Genomic DNA, 12,580 nt, shown 5'->3' on the forward strand with positions numbered 1-12,580 from the left:
GGCCAGAGCCCCCACCAGCTAGATGTCTTGATATCAGACAAGAACAGCCTTCAAAATCTGAGGCACACAACCTTGTGCTTACCTCTCACTGGCCCTGTTAAGAGTCTGAGACATTGACTTTCAATGCTCAGGTAAGATCTTAGGAACAGCCCTATTACATGTGCTCAACTATGTTCATAGCAGCATTGTTTGTCATACCCAGAAGCTTGAAACAACCTAAATGCCCCTCGACTGAAGAATGGATAAGGAAAATGTGGTACACAATGGAGTACTATGCAGCAGAAAAAAATAATGACATCTTGAAATTTGCAGGAAAATGGATGGAGCTAGAAAACATCATTTTGAGTGAGGTAACCCAGACCCTGAAAGACAATTATCACATGTACTCACTCATAAGTGGCTTTTAGACATAAAACAAAGCAAACCAGCCCACAAATCACAATCCCAGAGAACCTAGACAACAAAGAGGACCCTAAGAGAGACAAACATGGATCTAATGGACATGGAAAGTAGAAAAAGGCAAGATCTCCTGAGTAAATTGGGAGCATGGGGACCTTGGGAGAGGGTTGAAGGGAGGGAAGAGGCAGGGAGGGGAGCAGAGAAAAATGTAGAGCTCAATAAAATCAATAACAAAGAACAGCCCTGTTTTCTAGATCCACCTAGTTAAATGAACCGAGAGTATTGTGACAAGAAAGGAGGGCCAGTGAGCTGGCTCATCAGGTAAAAACGCTGACTGCCAAAATCTGACTACCAGAATTCAATTGCCCAGGACCTACAAGGAGAGAACCAACTCCCACGGGGTGTCATCTGGCCTCCACAAATGGTCTTCTGGCCTCCACACATGTAATGCGGCACATATAAGCATGCATACACACACACCCACACACACACACACACACACACACACACACAGCATTTTGATACAAACTGCATTGCTATGTGGTAGATAATCTCCAGGCAAAAAAGAAAAGACAAACTGTCCTAACCCTGGTTGAGGAGTCAATGAGTTTTGTCCACCTGATTCTCACTGCTCTGGGGAGGTTGGGACTGTGGGTGGAGTTATCACAGCAGGTGCAGCTCAGAAAGACGTGAGATCCAAGGAAAACACAAAGACAGGCCATGGAGTAGTCATAGCTCCCATAGGAGTGATTCTGCTGTCTTAGAGAACCATCCATGTCCATCCCAGAAGAGACACTACTGCACACCCACCCACCCCCCTACAGCCAGTGGCCCAAGGGCCCTGCTTTTCCCTGTCTAACAGCCTCCAAAGGCATGGGGACGACTCTCCCTCTTCTTCTGGCCTCTGCTCCCCCTAAAGCAAGACTAACCAAGTGGTTACTGGTTGGCCAGAGGAGTTTAACAGAAGCACTGGACACTATAGGCCTGAGCTAAAGTTCTCTGAGAACCCAAAACAGGTTCCCTGCTCCTGAGTAAAGGTCTGGGTACAATCTACAGTTGGTTTTTGAGACAGTTTCAAGTAGCCCAGGTTGGCCTTGAATTCACTAAGTAACCAATATGACCTTGAGCTTCTGACCCTTCTGACCCCACTCTCGTACTGGTACTGCGGTCATGTGCCACCAGCTCACATTTTGAAACTTCCTTGCTGTTTTATGAACATATATTAATTCTCTGTGATAATGGGTTTTGTTACGGCATTTTCCTACATGTACATGCTGACGTGTCTCATATATATTGTCCCATGCCCACTGGCCTGTTTCCTCGTCCTAAGTAATCCCACTTCCACTCTCCTAACTTGCTCTTGTGGCCGGGTGAATTTCACCGGGGCTGCTTACAGGAGCACGGGCAAGGGTTTGTTTACAGGAGCATGGGCTACACCATTAAAGGAAATGCCTCTCCCTCCCCACTAACAGTGCACTGCATATGCATCCTCACGGAGGAGTGGGGGCTCCATGAGCACCTCCCCGCTCCATGGCAAGAGGTTGCCAGGTTGTGGGATTGTATACCGCCATGCAAAGTTCAAGCTTTAAAACTTGACTCCTCCGACAGTCCGTGTGGGTAAGCTGTTGTGCTACGCCTGAACTGATGCAGAAGTCAGTGGGCCGGGAGTGTAGCCGTTGCCTAGGACACTGTACACTTAAAATCATACGTTTGCAGTCACTCCATATCTCTCTGCCAGCAGCAGGCTCTTCCTCCAGTCAGCCATCTAATCCTGTGCTTTTGTAGCTTTCCAGCAAAGTTCCTCTCTAAAATTAATTAAAATTTTAATTCGAGTCAATTTAATTACTCTCATCCTGCTGCTACCTCCGCCCTCACGCCATCCCGGTTTGGAAACGACGTTGGCAGTCTTTTGTAGTAGAGGGCTGTTTTGTGCATTATATAATATTTGATCGCATTCCTGACCCACCCTAGTTCTGGCACCCAAAAATGTCTCCAGAGATTGCCAAATGTCTTGAGGGGACAAACTGCCAACAGTTGGGAATCACAGCTCTAGTGTCAAAATGTGTTTCTCTTAATGAATTTCCATACGTGTGGCCTCATCTGGCTATTCATCTTAAGCTTAAGCCTCGGTTGAGCTAGGAACCCCTTGTAGAGAAGGCTCAATAGAGCTGAGTGTAGTCCCTATTCAGATATGTTGCTTGTGCTCACCAGGGCTCAGGCCTCTGTGATGGACATGTACATGTTCTTCATTTTTGAGCTGCGGAAAAGGGGTTCCTGCATTGTGGAAACATGAACAGTGTATGCGAGGATCAGAGATGTGGGGGACAAGGCAACAGAGACACCTAGCTAGGCTGTCCACCGTCTCTATTTCTACTGGTGGTCCTTGAACCAAGCACACAAGTCCGGGAGTTTTATTGGAAGCTAGGTCCTACTGCCAAGATGGCTGCTGTGTGTGAGAAAGCAACACTGGAGCGGAGCTTTCAGGGCTCTGAGTTTCGAAGATGTGTTTTTGTTCCGGCCCTTAGCTTGCAAGGTAATTAGAAAAGCCAAAGCAGACAGATGAGCTCTGACCTTTCTCTAGACAAGAGTCTGGGGCGCTCATTAGCTCTGTTACAGGAAGCCAGTTTATGGTAATGGGGTCATTCTTGCTGGTTCCACCTTCCATCTAGTTTGCCCCACTTAGCAAACTGAGGCTTTTAATCTTTTCAAATGTCAGTTACTTTCTATAGATTTTCAGGCTCTAAGCTCAGCCATGGTGCTCCATTCCCAATTTATTTTTGATTCCAGTCAAGCTACTTGCTCTGAAATGAGGGTTGCGCTGTTGCCCAAACCTGAGGTTAGATTGGCATTCTAAAGGGCTAACAGATAGGGGCAGCAGAAAGGGTGACCCCCAGTTAGTAGCCTTGTCTGGCTCTTTTTCCCGTCTCCACTTTGGTGTTCTCTTGCTTTAGGCTGCCTTCTCTACTGTGTATGATACCCCCCGCCCCCCCCCCCGCTGCTTTAAACAGGTCATTAGCATGAATGTGAGAGTCATGATTTACGTGAAAAAATTTGTTGTGGAGGAGCTGGGGAGATGTCTCTGCATTTAAAAGCACGCGTTGCTTTTGTGGAGGCCCCAGGTTCCATTCTTAGCACCCGGATAGTGGCTCACAACCAGCTATGACTCCAGTTCCAAGGGATCCCATGCTCCCTCTGACCTCTGTGGGCACCAGACACGCATGTGGTACACAGACCCTCATAACACAGAATAAAGAAATGGCTCTTTAAAATGTACTTGCTGAGGTCTGAAAAGCTGGTTCTGTGGTTAAGAACGCTTGCTGTGCAACCATGAGACCCAAGTTAGAGTGGCCAGCAATCATACCTGGTCTGATCTTGTGTGTATCTTGTCTGACCTCCATAAATCATGTGCATAAATGTATACATGCATGCACGTATACACACATAATAAAACAATAAATTGTTGAACTTTAAATAATTTTTTTTCAAAACAATAGTAATTTTTTTCGCTCAGTGAGTTTGAGGCCATTCTGATCTATGAAGTGAGTTCCAGGACAACTAGGACTATTACACAGAAAAACCCTGTCTCAAAAAACAAACAAAAAAATTTTTTTTTTCAAATAAAAAATGTAAAAAGGAAAAGACTGACCCTCCTTTGTGTCCTCTGAAGCTTTCCCTATTTGGGAGATAGAGCAAAGGTGGACGTTACTATAATGTGGGCTGTCCAGGGCTTTTAAACCATGTCCAATGGCAGTACAGCCCCACTGTGGGACCACGACCACCATGGGCCGCAGGCTTCCCTGGGGAAGAGGAGGGGAGGGGAGGGAGAGGCCACTTTCATTAACAGGAAGGTCAGCTATGGAACTGTCCTCATCCTGGACCACAGCCACCCTGTAGAATGGAGGCAGATGTCAGCTGGGTTGAAAACTGAGAACAGAGAGAACGGGGACCATTATGAGGTGCAGATGCTAAACAAGGAAGAGGAGGGAACGGATGACCCGGAAAGGCCACAGCGGACTGTGCTCAGGGCTGAGGAGAACTCAGGGCCCCAGAGCCTTGGTCTCTTCATCTGTTAGCTCGTAGTCAGTGTAGTAGACTCTCCATTCACGGGCTTGGTATAAGGAAAACACGGCTCATGGGGCGTGCTCAGCCGCACCTGGGGCAGAGGGAGGGCGCGGGAAATGCTCACAGTGTCATTACTACCACAACAGCTCCCTGTCATTTGACTGTACCATGCTGTCCACCACAAGTTCTGCTCTCCACTCGACTGGCCATGACTGGCTTCTGCATACTGGCGACGAGAACTTGAGCCAAGGGCTGCAGGATGCAGCTACAACTTGGGGAAGCAAGAAGGTGAATGCTCCGCCTAGAGCAGAAGCATCAACCATTTAATACGACTCCTCATGTCGTGGTCACTCCCCAGCCATGAAATCATTTTCGTCGCTACCTCATAACTGTAATCTTGATACTGTTATGAATTGTAACGTAAATATCTGATGCGCAGGAGAACTGATATGCAACCTCACAGGGGTCCCGACCCACAGGTTGAGAACCAATGCCCTAGCTCCTCCTGAAGGACCAGCCTACAAACCTGTGAGACCTCGGACTGTTCAAGTAAGCCTTGATCAAACTCTGCCAAACCCTGATCAAGACCCTATGTTGAAACTCCAGCCCCCTCCCCCCTCACTGCTCCTGTCACTCAATCAGCCACTATCACCCACATCCTGGTAGCCAGGGCAAAGCAGTTTCTAAAGGAAAAAAAAAATTGTCTTGTCTGGACAAGCGACTCCATGAAGGCTTACATGTAGCGCCAGCAGCTGCATTTAATTTCCCATTCTCCCAACCTACTATAGAAACCCTAAGTACCCCTTCCCTTCAGCAGACACCCTTTTCCTGCTGTCTGCTCCTTGCTGCTGGAAATATACAGTCCAGGGCTTAGAATCAGGGTCTGGAGAAGGGGGTGTCTGGAGGCGCCATGTTGGGCAAAAAGAAGCCCCTGAAGCAGCCCAAGAAGCAGGCCAAGAAAATGGACAAGAAAGATAAGGCTTTCAAGCAGAAACAAAAAGAGGAGCAGAAGAAACTCGAGGAGGTAAAAGCCAAGGTCATGGCGAAGGGACCCCTGGCCACAGGTGGAATTAAGAAATCTGGCCAAAAGTCAGCTGTTCCTCATCCCTGAGATGATGGTGACCCTCTTCCATTCCTATTTAAACATCTGGATTCCCTGCCATAACATCTTTGCCACCTATAGTTAGTATGAAGTGTTTATTCTGGAGCCTGTTGTACATTGTAATAAACTTTTTAAAAAATAATAAAACAAATAATACAATGAAAAAAAAGGAATATACAGTCCAGTCTGTTGAAGTCAGTTTCTAGTCTCTTTTGGCTTCATGTCTCTTTGTCTCAGAAATCTAACATTATGCTGCTTCAGAAATCTAGCAGTGACCATTTGTTGGTCTGGGCCTTTCTAAGTTTATTGTAAATCTGCAACAGGAGCAGAAAACTAATTCAGGCAGGAACATGAGCCAATCTTCCATCCTTTCCTGCTCCTCTCCCTCCCTCGGGGCCATCTACGTCAGAAACACCCAGCCTACCATGTGGTGGGCCTATGCCCTAATCAGCCTCAGTGACAGAGCCACTGGGCAGGTGCTAGTCCCCAGAGACCAGGTCAGAAGGTCCTTGGAAGTCCTCACCCTGCGCATCATTGACATTGTAACAATCCATGCACAGATTGGGAACAATTGTTGTGAGGACATCAGCTAGAAATCCTTATGAGAGATGACAATGGCAAGCTCGAAGAGAAGCTTGTTCTGTGAAAGATGGCCATTGTCACTGGCTGCGGTGCTTTTGGTCCCCAGTTGGTGGCTGTTTGGCGAGACTTAAAAAATGCGGCCTTTCTGAAAGGAGACAGAGACTGACATTGGAGCACCGGACTGAAATCCCAAGGTCCAAATCAGGAGCAGAAGGAGAGAGAGCATGAGCAAGGATCTCAGGACCGCGAGGGGTGCACCCACACACTGAGACAATGGGGATGTTCTATCGCGAACTCACCAAGGCCAGCTGACCTGGGTCTGAAAAAGCCAGGGATAAAACCGAACTCACTGAACATAGCGGACAATGAGGACTACTGAGACCTCAAGAACAATGGCAATGGGTTTTTGATCCTACTGTACCTATTGGTTTTGTGGGAGCCTAGGCAGTTTGGATGCTCACCTTACTAGACCTGGATGGAGGTGGGTGGTCCTTGGACTTCCCACAGGGCAGGGAACCCTGATTGCTCTTTGGGTTGACGAGGGAGGGGGACTTGATTGGAGGAGGGGGAGGGAAATGGGTGGCAGTGGCAGGGAGGAGGCAGAAATCTTTAATAAATAAATAACAAAAAAAGCGGCCTTTCTGGAGGAAGTATGTCACAGGAGGTGGGCTTTGAGGTTTCAAAAGACTTAATACAGCCAGGTGGTGGTGACACACTCCTTTAATCCCAGCAATCGGGAGGCAGAGGCAGGTGGATCTCTGTGAGTTCGATGCCAGCCTGGTCTACAAGAGCTAGTTCCAGGACAGGCTCCAAAGCTACAGAGAAACCTTGTCTTGAAAAAAAAAAAAAAAAAAAAAAGACTTACGTCATTTCAAGTTCCGTTCTCTCTGCTTCCTGTGTAAGGTTTGAGGTGTGAGCTCTCAGCTGCTGCTCCAGCCAGCACGCCCGCTGCTGCTTGCTGCCATGCTGCCTGACCATGACGGACTCTTAGCCCTCTGGAAATGTAATCCCAACAGAAACCCTTCCTTCTATAAGTTGCTCTGGTCATGGTGTTTTATCACGGAAACAAAAACGTAAGTCAGTGACTGACAGACTTTGTCTCCTTTCAGCTTCAGAGAACCGTTTGAGTTACTCCCTGACAACAGATGAGTTTGAGTTACTCCCTGACAACAGATGAGTTTGAGTTACTTCCTGACAACAGATGAGCCAAGGGAGGCAGAAAGAACAGATCCATTAGGCAATGGCTGGGAAGACTCAGTCCAGGACCCTATCATTCTATCCCCTGCCCTTGCCCGTCCTGCTATGCTATATAAAACACTGCATCCACTAAATGAAGGTGGGTCTGAGGAAGGTCGTGTTATAAGCGTCCCCCAGAGAGTGCAATCACCCAGTCCAGTGGGTACCAAATCCCTCTTAGGAATGAAGAACTGAGGCTCTAAGAGAACTAATAATTCTCTTCTAGTCCTACCAGGCTTTTGGATGTCCTGGTTAATGATGGGAGTAACGAGGCCCAAGAGGACATGAACTTCATCATCCGAGGACAAGATGAGCATGTGTCACCCGTGGCCTGGGAGATAGGAGGCCCTGCTTCACAACCATTTCAGGATACAGGCTAATTACTCATGGCATCACCTACCCAAACAGGGATGAGGAAGCTCCTGGGGCAGCCAGGAAAGAAGGCGAGAGACTGAACCCAGGGGGGCTTCAGAAGGTTGCAGGTCCCCTGGGATTGCTGGGAGCCTTGGGCTACCCCCTCTCCTCACCGAAGTTTGGCTCGATTCGCTTTGTTGCCTGAGACTCTAAAATACAAATGTACATTTTAAGATCTACAATGTTTTAATTATGTGTAGGTGTGTATGTGTGTTTGTATGTTCATGGGTCTCATGCACGCATGAGTGCAGGTGCCCGCAGAGGCCAGAGACATCAGATCCCCTGGTGCTGGAGTCAGAGACGGTTTGTCAGCTGTTTGATGGAGATGCTAGGAACTGAACTCAGGCCCTCTGAAAGAGCAGCAATTACTCTTAACTGCTGAGTCATCTCCTCAGCCTCTAAACGTACATAATTGAAAGTGGATGACTAGACAAAACAAGCTGTACACCCATGAGTCACAGCCGAAGTGAACGATATTGAATGAGGGACGGCTCCTTCCTAGCCCCTCCCTCCCTCCCACGAGGGAGTGCACAGTGACTTTGTAATCACCCCCTCACCTTTCTTTACACTTCTTTTCACGTGGTAATGCATTTAGTTTTACTTGTTTACGAACTTTGATTAAATGGTTCACATAATGTATTAATATATATTTGGCTCTTTTTGCTCAACATCACGGCCGTGTGATTCGCCCAGATCAGGCAGCGGGAGATCTTTCCTTCTCGCTGCACAATATTCCATTTTGTGGATGTCACAAGTCATTAATATACCTGTTTGGGCCCTGGGTTTTCTCTTTGTAGTTTTCAACACATTCTAGGATTAAGCCCTTCATCAGTTAGACATGCTTCCATTGGCTTCTCCCAAAATGTCACTTGTATCCCTTGGTCAGTAGGCATTCCTGATGGCATTTAATGTTTTACAGTTTTCATTTATGGTTAGTGTTCTTTGTGTCTTGTTGGCGGAAAACTTTTCTAGCCTGAGCATACAAACACTTTTCATGGCTGAGGGTTAGGTATAGCTGGGTTAGAGTGCTTATCTTTGCACAGAATGAAAAACTTGACCCCCAACACCTCAAAGAACAACTTTGGGTCATATCATAAAGTGATTTGCTTTTCCTTTGCATATTTATGTTTTAATTCACAGAGAGTTTTTATTTATGATCTAGGGATCAAAATTCATTTCTTCCAAAGTAGACACCCAATTGTTCCATTCATTAAAAGTTTCACTGTTCCCCTACTGGTCTAGAATCTTTTCTTGATCACTGATTCTATGTCTACATGTGAGCGTTATCTGAGACCACCTATTTACCTAGGCTTGAACGATATTGCACCACCTGGATTAATGTACCTTTATGTCTCATTCCATACACATTGAAGAACTAATTTGTCGTCAGACGGTGGTGGCGCACACCTTTAATCCCAGCACTCGGGAGGCAGAGGCAGGCGGATCTCTGGGAGTTGGAGACCAGCAGAGTGAGTTCCAGAACAGATTCCAAAGCGACACAGAGAAACCTTGTCTCGTAAAAACAAATAATGCACCCACAAATGGATTTACATTGAATTTACAAAATAGTTCGGAGCAGTGGTTCTCAACCTGTTGCTCAACCCATTCACAGGGACCACATAGCAGCTGTCCTGTCTATCATATCCTGCATTACAATTCATAACAGTAGCACAGTTACAGTTATGAAGTAACAACAAAATAACGTTCTGGCTGGGAGTCAGCACAACACAAGGAACTCAGTTAAGAGTTGCAGCGTTTAGGAAGGTTAAGGACCACTGGTCAGAGGGCCACGACGGCGTTGCCATCCTGATTCTTCCAATGAATATGTGAATCTGTTTCAGTCTTTCAAGTTCTTCAATTAGGTTTTGTAATTTTTCCAAAAAGATATTGCCCTTAGTTGCTAAGTTCTAAGCTGTTTATGAATTGTTTATTAAAATTTTCTGTGTTGTCTGACTATAAAACCCTATCTTTCTGGTGTTTGTGATGGGACTGGGGTTCGCACCTGTTAAGCATTCTACCACTAAACTAGAGTCCCAGCCCAATCCAAAAAGACTTTTAAATATAGATTTTTGTATACAGAATTTTTTTTCCATTAATCAATCATCCTAAACTCTTTCACAGACTATTTTGGCTTTTCCGCATACATAATGGTATAACCTACAAATAATGATAATTCTCTTCCTTGTTTCCAACATTTAAATATTTTCTTCTTCATAAGCTGTTAGACATTTATTTATGGGGGCCATGTCTCACAGCATGTGTGTGGAGATCTCTCATTATACCATGTGGATCTCAGGGATTGAACTCAGGTCATCAGGCTTGGTAGCAGTACCTTTAACCACTGAGCCATCTCGCTGGCCCCTACATGTGTTTTGTTCATGCCTCATTGTGCTGGTCCTTGAGTACAATGCTGACTATAAATGACAGCAGTAGCCTTACTGCAGCTCCAGTGTCAGATTCTATTTGACATTTCAGCTGAAGTATGCAGTCCATTGAAAATTTTTCTAGATAAAGCTTTCTGCCAAGAAAATTCATTTGGCAGTTTTGCTAAGATTTGAAAAAAAAATCATAAATAAATGTTTAATTTTATCTAACTCTAAATATTGACACAATTGTAACTTTTCTTTTTTTATTTTGTGTATAGGTGTTTGCCTGAACGTGCACAATGTGTGTGCCTGGTGAAGGCCAGAAGAGGATTGGATCCCCTAGAACTAGTATTTACAGATGGTTGTGAGTCAGCAGATGTGTGCTGGGGATTGAACCCGGGTCCTCTGAAAGAGCACCACATGCTGCTGAGCCATCTCTCCAGTTCCTGTGGTTTTCCTCCTTTAATGTGCTAATGAGGGTATCTGTGTTATTTCAAATATTAAAATACATGATATATTAGAAATAAATCCAACTTGGTCTTTCTCTTTTTTCCCCAAGTTTTTTGAGACAGTGTTTTGCTCTATAGCCAAGATTGGTCTTGAACACATTCTGTAGCAGAGGCTGGCCTCAAAGTTGCAATCCTCCTGCTTCGACCTTCAGAAAGCTGGGGATTGAAGCATATATCACCATGCCAGGCTCAATTTGCTCACTTTAGACTTTTTTAAAAATATATTGGACTTAGTAAGCATTTGATTTAGAATATTTTTGTCTATATTCATGAGATGGTTTGTTGCTATTCATTTTCAGTTCATCAGATTCTTAAAATATTACGATTCTATCAGCCCCATTAGATGATCTGAGCGTGTACTCCTTTTCTACACCACGGAATCACTGTTGGAAAAGTGGAGTTATTTGTTACTTGGGTTTTAAAATAGCAAAACCATCTGGGCCCAGAGTTTCTGTGAGGAAAACTTCTGTTTCTTCAATGGTTATAGAACTACTTAAAGTTTTCTGCTCCTTTTGGGGACACATTTCATAAATTATACATTGATAGTAATTTGTCTTTTTTTCAAACATTTTGGCATAAGGAACACTTTCAAACAATCCTAAAATTATCAAATCAAAGTCAGGCATGCAATCCTAGTACCTGGGAGGCTGAGGCAGAAGGATGGACAAATCAAGACCAGCCTGGGACTACAAAGCAAGAGCTAGTCTCAAAAAAAAAATCACATCAAAAGAAAGTCATAGATATCTGGACTGTGACCGCTGGTGATATGCCAACTTGACATACAAACTAGAATCATCTGAAAGGAGGGGGCATCAGCTGAGAAAAGTCCTCCATATGCTCCAGCTGTAAGGCATTTTATTAATTAGTGATTGATGGGAGAGGACCCAGCCCATTGTGGGTGGTTCCATCACTAGCCTGGTGGTCCGAGGTACTATAAAAAAGCAGGCTGTATATAAAAAGGGGGAGCAAGGCAGTAGGCCGCACTGCTCTGAGGCCTCTGCATCAGCTCCCGTCCCCAGGCGCCTGCCCTATCTGAGTTCCTGACTTCCCTCAGTGACTGTACTGTGGAACTGTAAGCTGAAATAAACCCTTTCCTCCGCAAGTTGTTTGTCGTCATGCTGCTGGGTGTTGAGTCTACAGCATTAATTACCATGTCTGACCTCAAGAAGGTATTTTGACTTCTCAAATACCAATGTCTGTGTCTTAGACTCAACACCCAGGAGGCTGAAGCAGGGGGATCACTATTCAAGACCAAGTTGGGCTACAGAGAAGCTGTATAAAAAATAATAATGCTTGAAACCCAGGTGTGTTGAATTTCTCACTCGCTGGTTTCTGCTTTCATGCCACAAGGCTATTCCTTCTGACTGGTCCTCCTCTCCCCTTCACTCTTTGCCAGACTCTTCCTCACTTTGGGGAACTCAGGCCAGACATCAAATCCTCCAAGATTTCCAGCCCATAATACTTAACACTGTTAGCGCACTGAGCACACTGCTCAGAGACTTCTTATCTGTGCCTCTCGCCACCACAGGACTGCAAGATCTTCACTTGGTGGCCACAGAGCAGAGATGCTCAGTCAGTCACTACTTGCGTAGCTAAGCTGAAACTGTAACCACGGTTGTCTGTATTTCTTTATATACATGTCTGTTCCTTCAATGGTCATTTCCTAGGCAGACATACTTGATGGGCACTATTCTAGACTAGCCAGTGGGTAGTGGGAAAACTAAGAGCGTGTGGCATCCTGGAAACTAAGTGAAGAAAAGGCTGGGAATAAGATTAACACCCGTCAGATGCTGCCGGGAATCTATGTAAGATGAGATCTGGGACTTAACTGTTGCTGGAACAGCAGCAGCAATTTTTAAATTGCTGGGGGAAAAATACAGGTTGGGGCTATTTGAGAAAGGCATGGGGTG

The sequence above is a fragment of the Alexandromys fortis genome, unplaced genomic scaffold (assembly GCF_014885135.2).
Source record: "Alexandromys fortis isolate MF-2015 unplaced genomic scaffold, M_Fortis_MF-2015_v1.1 scaffold_83, whole genome shotgun sequence".
In the NCBI taxonomy this organism is placed as follows: domain Eukaryota; kingdom Metazoa; phylum Chordata; class Mammalia; order Rodentia; family Cricetidae; genus Alexandromys; species Alexandromys fortis.